This window comes from Mustela erminea, chromosome 2 (genome assembly GCF_009829155.1).
Source record: "Mustela erminea isolate mMusErm1 chromosome 2, mMusErm1.Pri, whole genome shotgun sequence".
Classification (NCBI taxonomy): domain Eukaryota; kingdom Metazoa; phylum Chordata; class Mammalia; order Carnivora; family Mustelidae; genus Mustela; species Mustela erminea.
In genome coordinates this window covers 59,658,004-59,678,585 of record NC_045615.1, presented here as the reverse complement: position 1 = coordinate 59,678,585, position 20,582 = coordinate 59,658,004, and the positions used below count along the sequence as shown (strand labels likewise).

Genomic DNA, 20,582 nt, shown 5'->3' with positions numbered 1-20,582 from the left:
AAGATCGAGGGCTTTAATAGCAATTTCACAGAACAAATTGACTTTTAAAAAGACTCTTTATTTGAGAGACAGAGAGAGCACGCTTGTCTGTGCATGAGTGGGGATAGGGGGCGGGGGAGGGATGAGTCAAAGGAAGAGGGAGAAGCTGAGAATCTCAAGCAGAGACTGCCCTGAGCATAGAGTCTGACTTGGGGGACTTGGGGCTTCTCTTGTGACCCCAAGATCATGACCAGAGCCAAAAACAAGTAGTTGGTTACTTAACCAACTATGCCACTCAGGCGCCCCATAATCAATTGATTTTTTAAAAACTTACTGAATAAACATAATAGTCTAAAGAAAATTGAACAATTTTACCAAACATTCCACTACTCTAATAATCCAATTTTTTTTGTGATGTGCTTTAATAGTTCACTCAGCAATGCTTATTGAAAACCTTCTATATCACAGGTGACTTGCCATCCTTTTTTCTAATCCTTGTCATCCTCATTTATGCAGAATTTCAAATAAGCATATCACGGCATAGACTACTTTTTCTTTTATTTACTATATCATAAGCAATTTTTCATTAATATATAATGTATTATTTGACCCAGGGGTACAGGTCTATGAATCATCAGGCTTACACATTTCACAGCACTCATCATAGCACATACCTTCCCCAATGTCCATAACCCAGCCACCCTCTTCCTCCCCTCCCCTCTATCAACCCTTAGTTTGTTTTGTGAGATTAAGAGTGTCTTATGGTTTGTCTTCCTCTGGATCCCACCTTGTATCATTTTTTCCTACAATTTTATGTGCTGCTACTTAGAGATATGAGTTAAATTAGATACATTTTTTCAGAAAAAAAAAAAGTGTTTCTTGGGATTAGCCAATTGAGAAGTAGGTGGGAAATGACTTTCCTGGAATTAATGGGAGGCATTATTAATGCCATGAAACCCTTTCCCATAATTCCAAAACTTTATCTGGAAAACTTCCAAGAAATCTCATCACTTATGCCCAGTGCAAGAGGGAGATAGCTTTTATTGGATTTGAGAAAAGCTAATAGCCCACTGAAAACTTATTATGTATAATTTATTTACATACTAGACATAAGTATGTGCTCACAAGGTGTCTTTCAGACTTCTTTTCAAAGAAGAAGGCTCTGGTGGGGAGCTGTGTTTTGTTTCCAGTTAAGTTCCCTGAGGCTTGCCGTCTCCCTGTCAAGGTTCTGGTGAGTTTAGAAAACATACGTCCGTGATGGGTTTTCCAGGTCAAAAGCCTTCTCTGTGTAGAGTCATGACTTACAAAAGCCTGAGCTTCAGTATCTATTTTGCTTTCGAACAAAAGCAAGCTGCACAAAGACAGAGGGCTTGGCAAGACTGTGAAGTGAACAGAGCAGGAGTAAGCACAGAGAAAATAGGGAATACTTAACTTCTGCTAGGCCACCTTTCTATCTGTCTAAAATATGACTCCATGAGTAAGGCTGCAAAATGGTATTAAAATTCCTTTTTCTCCATCCTTACAAATATGGGTGAAGATAAGCCAAATTTTCCTAAATCAGGTTCCACAAATAAGACAAAAGTAATGTGCTGGAGTAAGGTGAGGGAGGAAAGTTCAGCCTAGAGACAAATGTTCCCCATTAACATGCTGTTAAAGCACAGAAATCTTAGTTGCCATTAGGTTTCACAGGAAACTGAAGGACTGAAAGGCAACAATCTGTGGATTCTGGGAGTATGATGAGGTGAAGGTGTAAGTAGGGTGACTGTGGTTAAGACAAAAAATTTTTCTTCCCTCCCTCCCTCTCTCCCTTCTAGTCTTTCCTCCCTCCTTTCCTCCTTCCTCTTTTTTTCTTTCTCCCTTTCTTCCTTTTCATTTCACAGAGAAGTGTTTTTGTAATAAAAGTCTGTCAATAATAAATTCTGCTTGCTGCTTTATTTTGCCTAGCATTGATTTCAGCATCTACCATCTTTCTCTTCCCATAGTTCCAGCTAATGTATTGCCTGTCCCTCTTACAGTGAGGACACCAGCTCCTGATATTCATGAAAGTCACAGAGTGGTACTCAGGCGACTAAGTGTACAAATCCCACTTCTGATTCCTTTTCTTGGCTCCACTCCTACTATATGAGTACTGGCCTTAGAAGAGAAGTCTCTTAAAAATTATCAGTAATATTATTTATTAAAATCCTATTATGCATCTGTCTCTGGTACATCTAACTTCAAATGCCCTGCTCATGCACCACATATACTAATTTTGGTCGATATTTCCTTTTTTTTTTTTTTTTTTTTTTTTTTTTTGGATTTTACTTATTTGACAGGGAGAGAAGACACAGAGAGAGAGGGAACCCAAGCAGGGGAAGTGGGAGAGGGAGAAGCAGGCTTCCGCTGAGCAGAGAGCCCAAGTGGGGCTTGATCCCAGGACCCTGGGAACATGACCTTAGCCAAAGGCAGATGCTTGATGACTGAGCCACCCAGACAGACACCCCTTGATTAGTATTTCTTACAGGCTATATAGTTTGAAAAAAATAAGGTGAGACAGTAGAAACTTAAAGATGTTTCTTTACTCAAGAATCCTTAGCCATTTAAAATGACACAGCCGTATTTATATATGCAAGAGAAAAATTGTGAGTGGGATGCCCCAAATTCCTGGACTATGCTGCTTCTCCATTCTCTTCATCTCTCACCCCTTCCCTCCTGCTTCCTTTCCCTTCTTCTCTCTCTCCCTCTTTCTCTTTTTGTCCCAAGGTCTTACAGATAACATGCCAAATATATTTAGAAGGTAAAATTGATCTTCATAAATTATATATAAAGGCCAATAAAACTATATGAAAAGTTCCCAAGGCCTATATTTTATGCTCTTTCAGAGAGTCAAAACAAATAATTTTGTTTTAAAAGCATATATAAAAAGAAAGAGAAAAATGACCAATCATTTCCTCATGTGACAAAATCAGTTAAATAACTACAGCTATAATAAAGCAAAAATTGATTAAGGAAAGAAATAGACATCTGCCTTGGCATATTATAAATTCATATTATTTAATTTCAACTGAGATTTCACTGCTGCTTGGCAAATGTTCTCTCTTTGTTGACTTCATCACAGTCTCCAGAGTGGCCCTTGCTCCCTCCACTTTCTTTGGCCCCTACCCACTTCCCCTAGCCCACCTCTGCCCACTCCGTTCCAGTTTGCAGATTTGCCTCCCACTTTACCAAATATGGGGCACATCCAGCATAAATTCCCTCACTTTCTCTCTCCTCTAATTCCTACTTGACCTCCTTACTTTGGGATAGTCTGTGTTCTCATTTCATTCCTCCCCATCAGCATCTTCATCTTTCTTTATCCATGTGCTTCTTACCTTCCCCTCTGCCTTTAATGGAGTCACATTTCTTGCTCACATCTCCCACTCTCTTTTTTTAAATTTTTTTTTTTTTTACTTTTGGGAAAAAATATTAAAAGCTAAATTATAACCTAAGAAATTTTTGCCTAAAGCATCCAGCCAATTTCATGATTTGTTTACTTTTAATAGTGACTGGTTTGGGCTTCTAAGTAGTGGATGTGAACAGGTGGAAAAAAGAAATGTCCTATTTCCATATTTATTAACTCTGAGGGTTAAAATGAAGTGGTATTACAAATGTATTGCAAGTATAAGCCTCAATTCAAAAACTGAATTGTACAAGAGATTCAATGTCTACTTCAACAAGTCCCTGACATTCATTCCCAACCCCATGCAGTTCCCTTTGCAGCAAAGTTGTCTCTTGTTCTGGGAAGTGGAGGAAATCAGACCATTATATATCACTTTCTGAGATGTCTACCATCCTGTATAGACCTTAGTGGTTATCCCACATGGATCACAGATGCCTTCTTTCTCATCCCCATGCAAAGGACCCAGTAGGGCTCATTAATGCTCATCGGGGCTCTCCTCATTTTCTCATTCTCTTTCTTTCTCTCTCTTTCTATCTTTCCTTCTCAAATTCTTCATTTGTTGGTCCCTCTGGGGCTCTCTGATTCATTCTGCTCCTGCCCCATGCTGTAATACAGATGATTCATGACTATGTCACACACATCTGCCTAGACAAACCACTCTGGTCTTTTCTCTATGGAGTTTTAGCATTTCACTGGGCTTTACCCAGCAAAAGAGGGGCAAATCCCTTCTGCTATCACATGCCCCCAAATTTCTCTAGGGTTTGCTCATTCCTGCTGAATACTATCTCCTTATGTGAAGGAGAGAACTGGTCCCCCTTTTCTTAGACACCCACAGGGACTACCCGCTTTGTTTCGCTTTTGCCACTTCTCATCTCCAAACCTAAAGCATCAGAGAGTTGCAAGATTTGTTCTGACTCACAGAGCATTCTCTCTACCCTGAGTTCTCTTGGGGAAATAGGACTTTTGAAATTTCACCGAGTTTCTGCTGCAACATTCCTTCCCTAAGGCAATCGATGCTGCAAATCCCAGATGCCTAAATTACTTGTTAATATTACAAAAGATCATCCTGCCAAAATGTCTGTTTCCATTTACTCTAAAACCATCCATACTGATATATGCAAACATGGAGCTACTCTAGGCCTCACCTCTGGTACCAGGAGCACTGATGTACAGCCTAAAGGCCACAGCCACACTTGAAACCCTGCTTTCCCTATGGCTGCTTCCCGTGCCACCCCCCCCACCCGCCCCACGCCAAATGATGCACAATACCATGGAAGCTGTACTGTGCTCCTGCCTCCTGCAGCTACCATGGCACTGCTCCCTAAATCTGACTGGGACAGAAGCTGCTTGCATTGGACCCTCTGCTATCACTGTTGCTCAGTGTGGCCCTCCAGGACTCTAGACAGGTTGGCTGCAGTGTTTCCTGCAAGTTGCAACTCTCTTGCTCAAGAATATATTAAGTTTCCTGCTAGAACTGCTAGTCCTACCTATAACATAAAGACCATCCAGATAGCTTAGCTAATACAGTGGACAATTTCCTCAATAGAAGAAATAATGTTTTTCCTAAGAGAGCTCCTAATTATTGCTCCTAATCCCATTGTGTACCCTTCCTCCTCCCCTAAAGTTTATTCTCACCCAGGAGTTACATCAAGACTTAAAAAACAAAGTCAAAGCATGACACTCATCTGCTCAAAGTCCTCCAATGGCCTCACACAATTGGGAGTAAAAACCAACTCCTTATCAAGGTCTACATATAGTCCTATGTGATCCGGTTTCCTATTATTCCTCCCTATACTCTTCCTTTTGCTTACCTTGCTGTGGTCTCAGTCTTCAACTTTGGTTCTGGAATATCCTAGTATGCTCTTACCACGAAGTCTTTGAACTAAAAAGTCTTAACTTTCTCCTTCCCTTATAGTACCCTTCATTCTGATTATCTACATGGCTTATTTTTGTATTTCTTTCAAATAGTGTCTCAGAGGAGACATGAAGCCTACCCTGGCTTACTCCATTTAGAGCTGCAACCTCTAGCATTCCTTATCCTCTTCTCAGATTTATTCTCCCACTAGCACTCATTGAATCTTCTTTTTTAACCTCATGCATTATTTACAGACCATATTTAGTATCTTTCTCTCTTTACTACAATGGAAGTTTGTAGTGATTTTTTATCAGTTGTCTTTTCACTTCTCTATTTTCAGCAGTCAAAATAATATCTCCTGGATGGTACTCATACAGTATTTGTGGAATGAATGAATGATGTATACTTCTCAGGAGCTCACTGTGAAGTAAGAATGTGGCACTCTTTCATTTGGCATTAATAGAGTTCCTTCACTCAATCCTCCAAAGGGAAGAACATCTCTGCATCTTCTTAGCAGGAGTTTTCCTGTTTAGTAATTTAGTTTTCTCGAATGCCTTAGAATTTGGGAAAGGGTTCATTCCCCTTTCTTTTTGTGAGGGATTTGGCCTGGTGATGTCCTTTCTGTCCCACTGATCTTTCATAATCTGACTCAGTAAACACTAAGACTTCCAAGCAAATCAAACCATAATGTTCTTTTCTAAATTTCAGTGTTCCCAGATGAAGGTGGTCCTCCTAAGAACATTAGTAATAGGATAAATGCCTTTTGTGGAGCATCTTCTGTCAGTTACAACACTAGGTATTTTATATACATTAATTTAATCCTCAGAACACCATGTAATATAGGTGTTATCTCCATTTTATACGTAAACATGAGGCTCAGAGAAGGAAAAATAATATTCCATAGTTTACAAGGCTAAGGATCCCATCCAATTTTCAGAGATTTGGTGAGTCCCTATAACCTCCATCAAGACATCTATGGTGAAGGCACAAAAGCCTTTTGTTCTCACCATTTCTATATTTTAGCAAGTTAATAGGGTCTACTAGGACCTAGTGGTATCTCTGGCACCTGGCAAATCCATGAATTTACTACTAAATAAATATTTATTAAATTCAGTGAAATCAAACCTCATACTATGAAGAAACATTATGTTTTGATTGGACATAATCCATAAAGGTAATTTACTAAAGGCCTTAATATGTCTTGGAATGACAGGTGATTACAGAAAATTTAGACACATGGTAGACCCCAAGAAAATCATAAGAAAAAGAAAAGATTAGATGAACTATTGTAATTTATGTGCCACTCTTTTTTTTTTTTTTTAAGATTTTATTTATTTATTTATTTGTTAGAAAGCAAGAGAGCGAGAGCACAAGCAGGAAGAGTGGCAGGCAGAGACAGAGAGAGAAGCAGGCTCCCCGATGAACAAGAAGCCTGATGAGGGACTCAATCCCAGGACCCAGGGATCATGACCTGAGCCAAAGGCAGCAGTTTAACTGACTGAGCCACCCAGGAATCCCTATGTGCCACTCTCTTATCACTGACTTTTAGCAAATAGCAAGAACCACAAAAATTCATATTTTTTAACATCCCTGGAACAAGAGTCCACAGCAAGAAATTAGGAAGTAATACCCCCATGGTAATAGTCAATATTTTCATCTTTTTTTTTAATTGTTGTTAACTAATATTCTCTGAGAGAATGAGTCCATTCCGGAGAGCATAAATGAAGAAATTATTAAATTGACAAAGAACCCATGTGAATTATGGGTGACCAAGTATTGATGAGACAGTTTTTTATACATATGTCACTTGACGATGTGTGTTGAATAAAACTGTTTTTGTCACAGCATAGCCATATCATGCCTATTTACTATATCTCTGCACCATACTCAGATATTTTAGAGGTTCTACATTATTCTGAATTTCTATAATACAACAAAATCCTAGTAAATTCCCAGCTATAAATTTTAGTTTTTCCTCCACAGTGAGTTGAGTGATTTCCACACTGGCCATCTGGAATTATGACTAGGCTTAAAATGGTTTTTAAGTAAAAATACCACACTAGCTAAAATAATATTTCTAAGACCTATTTTCCATTTGCTCAGAAAGCAAATGTACTTGACCTAAAAGCAAAGAGATTATTTGAGTTGCCATTTAATCCCTAACAATTTTATTGTATTATTTACTCTTTTTCATGTCCAACTGGAGACAGTGCTTCTCTCTGGGGAACTGTTTCCATTGGTCGTGGGACTTGGGAAGCAAAAATTCTAGGACTACTTGGCTACCCTAGCATTGTTAGTGTTTGTGCTGGTCTCCCATTTTGTAGTCTAAGGCTCTTTATTTCTTTTGGAGGGAATGAATTATACTCTCAAAGAGAATCCTATCATTCAAAGTTACTCTCATCCAGATGGAATTTTCAGATATCTAAATGGCAATAAACTCGCTCTTTACCAGAAAGCTCTACTGAGGCAATAATAATATACATTAGAGAAATTAAAATGAATTATCATACTTCAATAAACACTCAAAAAAAGTGAGACAAACTACCTCATGCATCAGGTGCAAAGGACCTAAACATGGAGTTTGTTATCCTTATCATGCCAGCATAAAGAAACAAAAACATTAAGCAAAACAATGCTGGGTTAATATAGTTAAATGTAATATTCCTGAGACAAAATTATTTTATTTTTATTATATATATATTTTTATAATTGATTGATTTTAGAATTAGTTTCAGAAGACCAAGTTTGCAGACCAAGATTAACTAGGAAAAGAGGTCTTGGCCCAAAATATCTTGGAAAGTTCAAAGCCAAGAGAGTGAATCCAAAATATGATAAATTCTCTTTAAGATGCAAAGGTAGTGTTCAATCTCCTTATTTGGTACTTCTCTATTTTAAATAAGCCAGAGTCAATACGGACAAATTCCAGATCAGGTCTCTTCTGCCTGACAGTGACAGGGATGCATGCATGTTCAGATCTCATTCCAGTGAGACACTTGCAAGAAGAACACAGTTCCTCCCTAAGAGAAGCTGTCTCTTCAGGTTTAGAATATGAATGTAGTCCTTTCTGCTACCAGGCTTTTGGAACTAGAGCACGTCACAAAACATACTGGTATTCTAACCTAGAAGCCAACTTTCAAACAGCGTTTCTTTCTTACAGGTGTTGAAAGGTGCTACTCCCCAAGCAGTAAATAGCAGTGATTCATTAACATAATGGCATAGAAAAACAGATGACCAAGAACTGTGTGAATGGATTATTCTATTGCTGGGAGTTACAGTAATGAATCATCATTTCCACTCAATACTCCTCCCTTCTTATTTTGGACAGCTTCCCTTCTTGAAGGAAGACATTATGAGGAAGAGACTTTATAAACCAGAATTGGGAAATGATGCCCTTCAGCTTTGACTCAGAAAGTTGGTTGAAGTAACTCAACTACCGATACCAATATTTCAAAGTTGTGTTCAATATTTTCATTAACTTTGAGCAATCTTTTTTTTCTAATTCATTTTTACACGAGATAAAAAGAACTAATACTACATACACACTCACACATGCACATGGGCATGCATGTGTGCATGTGCAAGTTAAAGCTAGGATGACCAGAGATCCCTTTCATAAAACATTTTTCCCTAAAAACTGCATTTTGATACGCAACCCAAAGATATAAATATTTTTTGAATATCCAACCTTCCTTACTTTCTAAATATACAGGCAGGAATTTCTCTTAGTTAATTGGACTAGACTGAGAGAAGTTTCCGTCAATGATTTAAAAGTCTCCAAAGGCAAAGAAAACAAAAGCGAAAATGAACTTTTGGGACTTCATCAAGATCAAAAGCTTCTGCACAGCAAAAGAAAGAGTCGACAAAACAAAGAGGCAACCCACGGAATGGGAGTAGATATTTGCAAATGACAGTACAGACAAAAGGTTGATAACCAGGATCTATAAAGAACTTCTCAAACTCAACACACACAAAAGAGACAATCATGTCAAAAAATGAGCAGAAGATATGAACAGACAATTCTCCAATAAAGACACACAAATGGCTATCAGACACATGAAAAAATGTTCATCATCACTAGCCATCAGGGATATTCATATAAAAAACCACATTGAGATACCACCTTGCACCAGTTAGAATGGCCAAAATTAGCAAGACAGGAAACAACGTGTGTTGGAGAGGATGTGGAGAAAGGGGAACCCTCTTACACTGTTGGTGGGAATGCAAGTTGGTGCAGCCACTTTGGAGAACAGTGTGGAGATTCCTCAAGAAATTAAAAATAGAACTTCCCTATGACCCCGCAACTGCACTACTGGGTATTTACCCCAAAGATACAGATGTAGTGAAAAGAATGTTTACAGCAGCAATGGTCCAATGTTTATAACAGCAATGGCCATGGTTGCCAAACTGTGGAAAGAACCAAGATGCCCTTCAACAGACAAATGGATAAAGAAGATGTGGTCCATATACACTATGGAGTATTATGCCTCCATCAGAAAGTATGAATCCCCAACTTTTGTAGCAACATGGACGGGACTGGAAGAGATTATGCTGAGTGAAACAAGTCAAGCAGAGAGAGTCAATTATCACATGGTTTCACTGATTTGTGGAGCATAATAAATAACATGGAGGACATAGGGAGATGGAGAGGAGAAGGGAGCTGAGGGAAATTGGAAGGGGAGGTGAACCATGAGAGACTATGGACTCTGAAAATCAATCTGAGGGTTTTGAAGGGGCGGGGGGGGGTAGGTTGGGGGAGCCAGGTGGTGGGTATTAAGGAGGGCACGTATTGCTTGGAGCACTGGGTGTGGTGCAAAAACAATGAATTCTGTTATGCTGAAAAGAAATTAAAAAAAAAAAAGTTTCTTACAGCAAACAAAGGCAAGGAAGGGAAGGAAAAGAACCAAGGCTCTAAGAGGTCTCAGCAGAGATAGAGAACTTAAACCACCCAGCAACATTCTCAGAGCCATAGCATGTACCTACACTGCATCCCTACAATCTCTAATTTACAGGTTTTTGTAAGGGCAGCTCTTAGCTCAAGCTTCAGGACCTACATCTCTACTTACATTCTTTATCGAATAGGCAATGGTATAAAGAGAGGGAAGGGGTAGGAAAAATACTTTCCGTGAATAAGGTGAGGTTTTTGTTTTTGTTTTTGGCTTGTTTTAACAGAAAAATCTGTACCTAAGCCAAATTTGAGTAGGGTGACTTCTGGGAAGTCAGCCAAGAGGCATCTGGGAAATAGTTGGAACTGCACTGGACAGAGTCAAAATGGTTTTGTCTTAGTTCAGCTATTCCCCCACCTGACGGTATGATCTTGACAAAGTCCCTCAGACTCTTACTCCTTCATTCCAATTCTTACACTGATGGGATTGGACAAATAAGCCAGTTCCAGTGAGTTTCACCACTGTATTCAAATTTCTAGCTAAAGAAGACCAACCAAGGTAAGAACACAGAACAGTCTCTCACTTCTCTTCCCATAAGTAAAGGAGCCAAGAAACCTGTGTTGGAGAAAATGGTGCTGGGATTTGATCCTTTTAGTAGCATCACTATATTCCACCATGAGGCTTCTTATTCACTTGAGAAAGAAAAAAAGGAAAGCTGTGAATTTGATTCAAATGAAAATATTTACAATTAGGTACAAACACTCAAATACAGACACACAGTATGGTTAACAAAAGTAAATTCTAATCAATGATTATAAATAAGAAGGGTAATGATAGTAAATTGGTAAAAGTTAATGATTACATTGAGAGATACCCAATTTTTCCAGTTTCCTTTAGAAGCTTGGTAAATCAAAATATAGTGTAGTTTTTTTGTTTTGTCTTGTTTTGTTTGTTGTGTGTGTGTGTGTTTAACAGAGAGACAAAGCACACAAGCACCTGTGCATGGGGGTAGGGGGACAGTAGGGGCAGGGGGAGAGGGAAAATCTCCCTTGAGATTGAGAGTGGGAATCAATCTCATGACCCTGATATCATGATCTAAGCTGAAAACAAGAGTTAAAGCCTCGGGCAGCTGGGTGGCTCAGTTGGTTGAGCAACTGCCTTGGGCTCAGGTCATGATCCCGAACTTCCAGGATCGAGTCCCGCATCAGGCTCCCAGCTCCTTGGGGAGTCTGCTTCTCCCTCTGACCTTCTCCTCTCCCATGCTCTCTCTCACTCATTCTCCCTCAAATAAATAAATAAAATCTTCAAAAAAAAAAAAAAAAAGAGTTAAAGCCTCAACCAACTAAGCCACACAGGCACCCCAAACCATAATATAATTTTAAATGCAATGTTGAACCATATGGCTATAGCCACTATTGTAATATCCAACATGAGTCATTACAATGTATCTGAGATTTTAAAAGCACTGTTTAACATATTCTTGGTAATAACTGTATAGATATCAAGTAAGTAGTATCATTGTTTCCATTTCATAGATGGGCACAAGATTCCTAGAACAGAAGGACTTTGTCTGAGGTTACACCTGACCTGAAACCACAGCCTGTCCTCTCAGAAGCTATCCTCTGCCTTCCTGCTTATGTTCAACTCATCTGGTTCAAAGTGCAGTTCTATTTTTCAAGAAAAGGAAGCATTAATTCCCATTTTATGAAAAAGCATGCCTATGAAATAAGCCTCTTTCTTCATCTATTCAAGACTATCTCACCCAGGGGCAGCTATCTGAATAATAACAAAAGTTACAATTTGCAAGAGAAGAGCAAATTTTATAAGATGATAAATCTATCAGATTTCTCCTTGGCAAATTTCTCAATACATTTCACCCAACCTAGAGACCTACCTTTCATTTATCCTCTGTAAAACAGCAGAAATAGAGTAGAAATGGCAGTGTTTTGAAAAGATAAAGAAAATGGTTAAGTATTATTTTTATTTACAATTCTTGTGTGAAGTTTACATTTAGGGCTCAGAATAACGTCTTGTTTCATCTATACACTGCTTTTGAGAAACTGCCATCATGCAAGTGAGCAACCTCAGACCTAGATTCATTACAAATCTTATTTGGGGATCAGGAGGTTTTACCCTTCATTTGATAATTCTCTTGAAAAATATTTTCTCTGTCTTGTGTACCTGTCCCACCTCATTAAGTGTCAGCTGCAGCTATTACAACTTACAACGGTCTTCTGCACATAGCCGTGCTGCCCACTGCATGAATGACACTAGCAGGTTTAAATAAAGTATACACTGAAAGTGTGCAGGGTTTAAAATTCTTTTGATCCTCAAATTTGGTATGCTTAGCATTGTGGTCTATACAAGTAAAGTTATTAGCTGAGGAAATGAAGACATTTGAGCACCCTATGTTTCTATTCTTTGATGTTAAAATTAGAAATGGAATTGCAATAACTGTAGATATTATCAGGTTAAAGTAAACAAATGTCAGTAATATGAAAACCAAGTCAATACTTTAAGCAATAAAGTGGAAGTAGAACAGGACTTGAATTCACAGAATATTCATTTGAAAGAGAAAGTAAGGTAGAATAGAACAAACATGAGCTTTGGAACAACACAACTTTGGTATGAGTTGACAAATCTTAACTTAAAAACCTACCCATCTATTATCTTAATGAAGTTACTTAAGTTTCCCAAGCCCTAGCTTCCATATCAGTAAAATAAGAACCATGCTATTTAACTTGTGTCATATTTATAGAAATTAGAGATATTGAATATCAAACAACAGTTGGTTAAGTCACTTAACATCAACTTTCTTACCCTTCTTGTGCCCATTTAAACCAGATATGGTTAATCCAAATAACACACAATCATTATGAAACAACTTCGTAAATTCAAAAACGCTGGCAACTATAGTAGCAGCAGATTATCCTTGTCTGGAGTTCTGAGCTATTATGTGAGACATGTGATTAGGTATAAATTGCTTTCCCTTGGGAGAAACACTGATGGTTGGGACACTTTCACAATCTTAGGTTTCTCTCTCGCTTGTAGCTTTTTAAAATTTTCCCAATTTCCAAAATATTTGAATCTTTGATAACGAACCACTTGTGATTTGCTTCCCATATGATGGTGAATACTTCTAAGAGGAAATAAAAATTTCTGTGAGCAAGAAAAATTAAGAAATGTGGCTTAGGGCGCCTGGGTGGCTCAGTGGGTTAAGCCGCTGCCTTCGGCTCAGGTCATGATCTCAGGGTCCTGGGATCGAGTCCCACATCGGGCTCTCTGCTCAGCAGGGAGCCTGCTTCCTCCTCTCTCTCTCTCTCTGCCTGCCTCTCTGCCCACTTGTGATCTCTCTCTGTCAAATAAATAAATAAAATCTTTAAAAAAAAAAAAAAAAGAAATGTGGCTTAAATGTGTAGGCAAGTGGGCTACCTAAAATAGACATCCAGAATCAGATAGACATGTCCAACCAGTACCCTAGCACTGGTCCTGACTAGACCTCCCCATCTGTAGGGCTACCCACAGAGTTTATATACAACATGGATGAAGACAGGCTAATGCACAACCCTTGTATTCATCTCACTTCCCAAGGAGAATAAATGAGAGAGATAGGCATGAACAATTCCTTCTCTCAAACTCACCCATCAAATTAAATCATCCATCCTCCATGGAGCAAAGTGTACAAGAAGTGGAAAGAGTCCAGAAGAATATTACTATTAAAGATTTCTCCAGGGGCATCTGGGTGGCTCAGTGGGTTAAGCCTCTGCCTTTGGCTCTGGTCATGATCTCACAGTTCTGGGATCAAGCCCCACATTGGACTCTCTGCTCAGTAGGGAGCCTGCTTTCCCTGCCCACTGCCTGCCTCTCTGCCTACTTGTGATCTCTATCTCTCTGGAAAATAAATAAATAAAATCTTAAAAAAAAAAAAAAAGATTTCTCCACATAAAAAGAGACAACCAAGAGTAGGGAAGAAGCATTCCTTCACCCACTGGGATGAAGGAACTCCCCTATTGGGATGCATATTTTAATTGAACACAGACAAGTTTCAAAAAAAATTTTTTTGTTACTTAACTCCAAACTTTGAAATAGAAATTTATGCAATATGATTGGCCTGGTGTTAGAATTAACCATAACAATAATAGTCATCATGGCAATTGCCACCACCATACAGTGAGCCAGGCACTGAGCTATATCCTCTCTCTGTACTACTTAGTAAGATAGACCTCTAAGCAGGTATTATTTTTCTCATTTACCCTCTCACAGAGTTTAAATAATTCACATAAAATTGTACAACTTGATAGTACATAGTAGAACCAGAACTTAAATCATAATTTGCCAAAGCAAAGCTTGTGGTCTATCATAAATATATAAATATATATATATATATATATAGATAGATAGATAGATAGATAGATAGATATAAGCTTTTTGTCATAATAGGAAAAACTCCTGTATCTTTTTCCACTTCTCCAATGACAGGATACAAAGTCAGGTGAGAAGTCTTCTGATGTAAATATAGGAAAATCCAGCATCTATGTGTCCAAACTGGCAGGAAGAACAATCTTTCACTGAGTTTTCCCTTCTAAGGATTCATAAAAATTCCCCCCAAATTAATCCTTTGAACAGATTCTTCTAGGGCTTACCTGTTGCACTAAATCAGACGTACCCATTGTGACTAGTCTCTGTATGACCTGATATTTAAGCAGCAACCCCTGCTGGCCCACCTCTGTTTCTCATGATGTAGTTCTAACACTTCTCAAGAGACCGCCTGTTGTCACTGCTGACACAAGGACAGTCCAACAGTTTGGTGCAAGGCCCTCTCAGTGCAACTGCTGGTCTTGCAGTGTGTCCTCAGGTGCTAGGGAGAACACAGCTATCTTCAAATCTATGCTCAACAACTGTCCCATAAGTCTAGCCCAATGCCATAGGTCTTTATAACTTGGTTTTTATGTATTCATTTGCATGACTCCCCTTAGGACACAAGGTTGCCTGTAAGACAGTTGACTCAGAACAGGTTCCAGTGGAAGCCACCAAGGGAGCTTCAACCTTCCAACTTTTAGTTCAGACACCAGCCCATTGTTCCTCTTTCTGTTTCTTCAGCAGCCTTATTACTTTCCCTACATACAACCTTGTTAAAAGACCCTTGATCTATTCTAAAGTTTTCCATAACTTTTTCCTTCACAACAAAGTACTTCAGGTCTTGACCCCTTCCTGCCCAAAAGATCTCTGTGCTCATAAAACAAATCTTTGTAGCTTTTCACCAAGAACTCCCAGATCCCCTTATCAATGAGTAGGAGGAAAGGACATTGGGTCACTCCTCCATGCTGATTTACTAAATATGTCCAGATATGCTCTTGCTAAAAAAATCTCTTTTCTTTCCCACCTCATCTCTCAAACATTGCTTCACTCCAAAATAAGTGTACATCCTATCTTACCTAAAGGAATCCACATAATTTTTATCTGTTATTGTATGTATGATACATATCACCAATATATAAATTTATACTGATCCTTTTATCTTTCCATCTAGTTTGAAAAATATATTCTTTCCAAAATTAATCCTACCATCCAGGTCCTACTCTTTCCTAACTGCTGAGGGAATCTGTTCCTTCTTTCACTAATTTAATGCATTCCTTCAACTATCTTTTCCTTGGTTTGTACTGTTAGCAATACACGTGCATTTAACATCATTTTCTATACACACAGTTGTGCGCTATCATTACTTCCTGTCCGGTTTCTTGAAATGCACTGATCTCGGCTATATTTGTTGCTTTTATCTTCTTACCTTTCCATTTATTCTTACTTATTTGCAATTTCCTTTCCCTAAATGAAACCTCAATCGCTAAGGCCAAGAATGGCTTTCTTCTTGCCAAATTTAATATTCTTTCCTTTTTATAAAACTGCTATCTGTTCTTGATCCTGTATCTTATGGCCTTGATCTTTGCATTTGCTCTTAATTTTCTGTACCATTTCCATGAGAAACATCACCCACTTTCACAGGTTGAATGATGCCTGATTCATAAATTTCTATCTTAAGCCCTGACTTCTTCATCAACTTTGTCCTTTGCTCTAGCTTTCATGTCACAATTGAATGCCGCAGACCATGAACTCGGCGTGTCTAAAATGGATTCACAATCCTGTCTCCGTTCCATTTCCACAACCCTAACTCCTCATTTCACAGATGAACATTAAAAAATCATGGATTTATCATTGCTTCTTATTTTCTTTTCATTTATTGTATTATAATCAGTCACCAAGTTCTGTAAACATATCTATCAAAATGCCCAAGTTGTGCCCTTTCATTTTAATCCAAACTCTCCTAGCTTCTTGTCTGAGTTATTGCCATGGCTTCTCAACTGGTCAATCTAATTTCAGTCTTTTTTCTACATCCTGAACACTGTGTTCAGTTTACTTTTCTAATATATGACAGTCCTATTTTCAACACAAAAAAATCAAATCAAATTTCTCATTCTGGCTTTTTAGTTTGTGAAAAAGTGGTTTCATTTACTTCTCCAAACTTCTATTATTTTGAAACATAAAGGTCTTTACAGTTATGTTTTTGCAACACTTCCAATTTTTTGCCTAATAGCTCCCTCCCACTACCATCATATACAAACATTTCACGCTGAATGTTGTCTCGAAGTGTTTTGTAATTATTATCTTCAGACTAAAATCGTATATCAAGGGGCACCTGGATGGCTCAGTGGTTAAAGCCTCTGCCTTCAGCTCAGGTCATGGTCCCAGGATCCCTGGGATCAAGCCCAACATCGGGCTCTCTGCTCAGCAGGAGGCCTGCTTCTCTTCCTCTCTCTCTCTGTGCCTGCCTCTCTGCCTACTTGTGATCTCTGTCTGTCAAATAAATAAATAAAATCTTTAATAAATAAATAAATAAATAAATAAATGAATAAAATCATATACCAAAATCATATCTAAGACAAAGCTCTACTTCCTTCAGCCATGTTTATCTCTAGGCTTCACTTTCTTCCTAATTTAAGTAACAGTTGTTTGTCATGCCATATACTTTGTACCCATCCAGGGGTGGTTATCCCCTGAAAAAAAACAGAAAAAAAACAAAAACAACCAAAACTCTGAGTGTGTTTTCCCAATTTCAAATATTTAGATCATCGTCCACTTAATTTGCAGTCTTCCTTATTTAAAATTGTATCTTAGTTATTCAGATGACATTATGAAAATTGCCTTATTTAAGTACCATTAGCATTCATTCACCTCTCTTTAACTTGTTCATGTTAAAGCATTCTGATTATAATAGCTGTAATAGCAGTGGCTGGGAAGAGGCAAAGCAAGGCATGAAATGAGACAGTATATAGTAAATACCTCAAATCACAAACCTCAGAATCAACAAGGCTGCAATTAAAAGCATACAACCATAAATTTTGGAGGTTGAGGGAAAGGCAACTCAACAGAGACTTCTTGAACATGTACTACATACAACAGTCTAAAGCTTTTAATGAACAGAGGACTTGGTTTTGTGGAGTGGATAATTAAATGAAGGAATTTATTTATTTTGCAATGACACATCATTAATATTTTAAAATTTTTCTAAAACTTGAAGTAAGGCAATTCAAGGGGGGTATACCCCTTAATACCCTTTTAATACATACTGGAACTTTTTTTTTTTAAGGCACAACCAAGAATTACTAAATTATTTAGGTTAATGTATCTTGGTTTAACTTGCTATTTATATGTGAATAAAAATTCAGCTATTGGGAAGTTACATGATTTCTTCCCAGTAGAAAAGATAACCTCAAACGTTAAAATTTTATTGCCCTGTAGGACACTAGCCATTTTTTATAGCTAACCTAGCAATCTTCTTTTAATTTAAACTCTTCTAAACGCTCTTTTAACAGTTAGTCCAATGAACAAATAAATATATATTCATCCTCTATCTGCAAGACAGTGAGAACTAAAACCAACATAATTTCCCGGTTTCATTAAACCTGGAAAAAATTTCGTTAAACACTTACAAGGATGAGGCATATTTTTCTGTTCTGATGTTAAACAATACTGGGCCAAGGTAAAAAATGTTCTGCCTGCTCAATGGAATATATTTTCTCCTAAAAGATTAGATTGTAAACCAATAAAAACAGTATATGTATTAAGACTAATAGCTTACTTATTAAGATTTGCTTCAAAAGTCTTGCTTTGCGTTACTCACCAATCCAAAACTATTATGTTTAAATTCTGCCCAATCCCAGGTAGTTCCTGACTTACAAAATCACCGGGCTCAAGACCTAATACTCTAAAAATATCTTCACTTAATTTATCCTATTTGAGATCCTACTATTGAATTTTGTAAAATATCACCAAACAATAAATTAATAAAGCTGAGTTTATGAAAACTGTAGTAAAGCAGAATATCATGTTAGCAGCGTCTTAGAAGAGGAGAATTAGAGAGATATATAGACTTTGACATCTGAGTTCAAGTAGTTTAAGGCGGGTCTTTCGAAGTTTTCTGGGGAGAGGAATGTACTGGGAATGCATAAAGTTGGTGAAAATGTGGCATGGATAGATGCAGTAAAAGGACTTGTCATGAATCTTTCTAAGTAAATGGCTATTTGAAAAGTGAACTGTTTACCCAGATAAGCAGATAGTTATCTCAGAAAAAATGATTTACATGAATTTCCAGAATCAAACAGTGAAAGCACTTACTCATTTACGGTCTTATCTTTCCTGAGCAAAGACTTCTTGGGAAAAAGCCAGATTGGCATAGGTCATCTCAGTTCTTGGTGCTAACAGCTATGATGTCTTGATCATGATGTGGAGGGTCTCCTTTCTCATGAAGACTGTCAAGTTGGCATTCTCTCTAACTGCAACATCTAGCTTTACTAGCTTAGTATGTTTTCTTCTGGTCTTGGACTAATTGACAGTGAATAAGAGTTACGTTTTTAACTCGGAAAAACATACTTTGATATCTAGGTCAAGTTTAAATAGTCTGCTTTTAAATCGGTGATCAACAAATAAATGCTTAAAGAAAAAACACCTTATGACAAAATATTATAAAAATATTCAACTAAAAATGAGAAAGATATTATTTAGTTATCTAAAAATGTCATAATTGAAATACTTCTATCACTTTTTTTAATTTAAATTCAATTAGCCAACATATAGTACATCATTAGTTTCAGATGTAGTGTTAACTAATTTAATAGTAAAGTTTAGATCTTTTATCATATTCAAGGTAATAATGATTAATTGACAGGTCAGTATGACTAGGCTAAGAGATGCCCAGATAGCTGGTAAAGCACCAGTGCCAGAGGGCATCATCCAAACCACTGAGGACCTGAATAGAACAAAAGTGTAGAGAAAGGGTAAATTTGCCTTCTGTTTGAAATGAAACATCCACCTTTTGTTGCCCTCAGATGTTGGTACTTCTGTTTCTCAAGCCTTCTGTACTTACACCATCAGCTTCCTGGTTATTGGGCCTTGGGATATTCCACAATTATTTTTAATGGCTCCTACCATTGGCTCCCCTGGTACTCAGGCCTTTGGGTTGGACACAACTACACCATCAGCTTTTCCCTGCCTTCAGCTTGCAAATGACAGATCATGGGACTTCTCAGCCTTCATAATCCTGTAAGCCAATCTCTTATAATAAATCCCTTATATTATCTCCTATTGGTTCTATTTCTCTGGAGAATCCTGACAAATGCAATTGCCTAACAAATATAATAAATAATTTCTGTTGTAGACCCACAGTTCACATTAACCCATAAATAGAACAAGAAGCTTTATATTAAAGGACCAGTTTGAATTTTACACAACATTACCAAGGTTTTTATTTGACCATAGAACTCTATTTTTATAACATTTGACAGCCCACAGGATTGGGTTCAGTAAACATTCTGGGGAAAATAAATGGTGATACTGAACTTGTCTGTATTTTTATCATAACATAAACTCAGAGGCATAGATACAAAATTTCTGTTATAAGCCATGTACATAATACTTACTTACATACTTGATGGTAATTATGATTGTTTTAATTAAGTAATTGACTCAGAACTCAGGATATCCTCTAAAATATGCAACAACACAATTAACCTAAATACTTCATTTGTTATGACTTTCATCACTATAGGTTTACTTTTTTTTTTTTTTTTTTTTTTTTTACTTTTACTCACTTTATTTTTATATATCTATAAAGTTCTGCCTACAACTTATGTTTATAAGATTCAAGGGAAAATATTTTAGGGCTAACCACTTTTGAAAGTAAATAACTTGTCTGGAAAAGTTATTAAATGGCCGATATTTACTATTTGCTGTTGAATTATGTCTTGCTAAAACTTTAAAAACCATGAAGTGCATTAAAAATAAAATTCATGACATTTCATTATAAATTGTTGCACTGAAAATGATCAAGATGTTTTATAGCTTTTGAATAATCAACACTCCATAATTATTTCTAACAATTCCAAATAATTTTAGA

General features: G+C 37.4%; 1 long non-coding RNA gene across 1 annotated transcript; it reads right to left on the bottom strand.

Annotated features, from left to right (window-relative positions):
• Positions 1 to 695: 695 nt before the first annotated feature.
• LOC116583294 lies at positions 696 to 11,165 on the bottom strand. The gene is made up of 3 exons (XR_004282674.1): positions 11,154 to 11,165; positions 1,755 to 1,765; positions 696 to 782 (listed from the first exon to the last, which is right to left on the bottom strand). It is a non-coding gene; the product is annotated as an uncharacterized LOC116583294 (long non-coding RNA).
• Positions 11,166 to 20,582: the final 9,417 nt, after the last annotated feature.